This window comes from Penaeus monodon, chromosome 15 (genome assembly GCF_015228065.2).
Source record: "Penaeus monodon isolate SGIC_2016 chromosome 15, NSTDA_Pmon_1, whole genome shotgun sequence".
NCBI lineage: Eukaryota > Metazoa > Arthropoda > Malacostraca > Decapoda > Penaeidae > Penaeus > Penaeus monodon.
In genome coordinates this window covers 30,039,652-30,040,822 of record NC_051400.1, presented here as the reverse complement: position 1 = coordinate 30,040,822, position 1,171 = coordinate 30,039,652, and the positions used below count along the sequence as shown (strand labels likewise).

The 1,171-nt window shown below is 34.7% G+C and overlaps 1 long non-coding RNA gene across 1 annotated transcript in view; it reads right to left on the bottom strand.

Annotated features, from left to right (window-relative positions):
- The window catches only part of LOC119581931, a 6,428-nt gene continuing 5,257 nt past the window's right edge, over positions 1-1,171 (bottom strand). Inside the window, exon 2 of the long non-coding RNA XR_005229598.1 lies at positions 1-68. This is a non-coding gene — a long non-coding RNA (uncharacterized LOC119581931). The remainder of the gene's footprint in view (positions 69-1,171) is intronic.

The window sequence follows — 1,171 nt, the reverse complement described above, 5'->3', positions numbered from 1 at the left end:
GTAATAGAGCTCTCACCCACACATTCACCGACACCTGTCCTGCAAAGCAAATTAGCTTGCTGCCCAGGCTGCATGTAAGAGAGAGGCTTCGCATCAGTCATTGCAGGTTAGAAGCTTGTGTGAGGACCATTTTGGTGGGGTAACAACCAAATAATCCTTTCCTTCTTACTGTTGACATAATCAGAACTAGCTTAACTTCAACAGCCCTTTCCAAATGTCTCTGATTTTGTGGTTTTACTTCAAGCCAGATCTCAAAACTTTTAAAAAGTTATTTATCATATACTGGAGAGAAAGAATATATTTCAATATTCCAGAAGATGAACAGGAAAAAAATATACAAATTACTAAATGCAATGACAAAGTCTATGACAGAATTTAATCACTTCAGTCTCGGCTATCACTTCATTACCTGAGCAGTAAGTCTAATCCTTAATATATTTTCTTTCCCATAAAGTGCAAAGATTTTCCTTTATCTTCTTATCTACATGAATTCACATCTTACAAAGATCATTGCCCACACCATATGCAATTGCAAAAGTTAAGCAAGTTTTCCTCAAAATAATAAGAACGCCTCATCATTTCTGTACAAGCTATGAGGACATGAAATGACTGTGCACGAAGGGCAACATTCCCATTAGTTTGAGCAATTATGGACAGTCAGAAGGGATGTATGAAAGGAATTTTAAAATCTGCTTGTGTTCATCTGACCAGTGCAGCAGGATTCTCCCTCTACCTTCCATCCACTGAATATTCTTTGAAAATTCATTAACCTTTGTAACTAATGTCTCTGTTATGGTTTTGTTTTAAAATTTTAATCTCTATCCTATTTGTGTCTTTAATGCAAGACCAGAACATGAATGCTAAATTCCATTACCATCACATTACTGTAATGCAATTTATTACATCCTTTATACAAACAGCATTTGAAAGTACACAGCAATCATCCTTTGGTAATATTAGCCTATGCTGCCACAGGGATTGACATACAGATCTATAAATTCATAATATTCACATTGCACATTCAACCTACAAAAAGGTCAAGTAAGTATCTGGTACCTTTTTTACATCTTTTCATCATTAAAAACATTTGAACAGATCTTTTCATTATGTTCTTATTTTGCAATACATTATGAAAGTAAATCTACCAGAAATAATTCACAAACTCCACAGG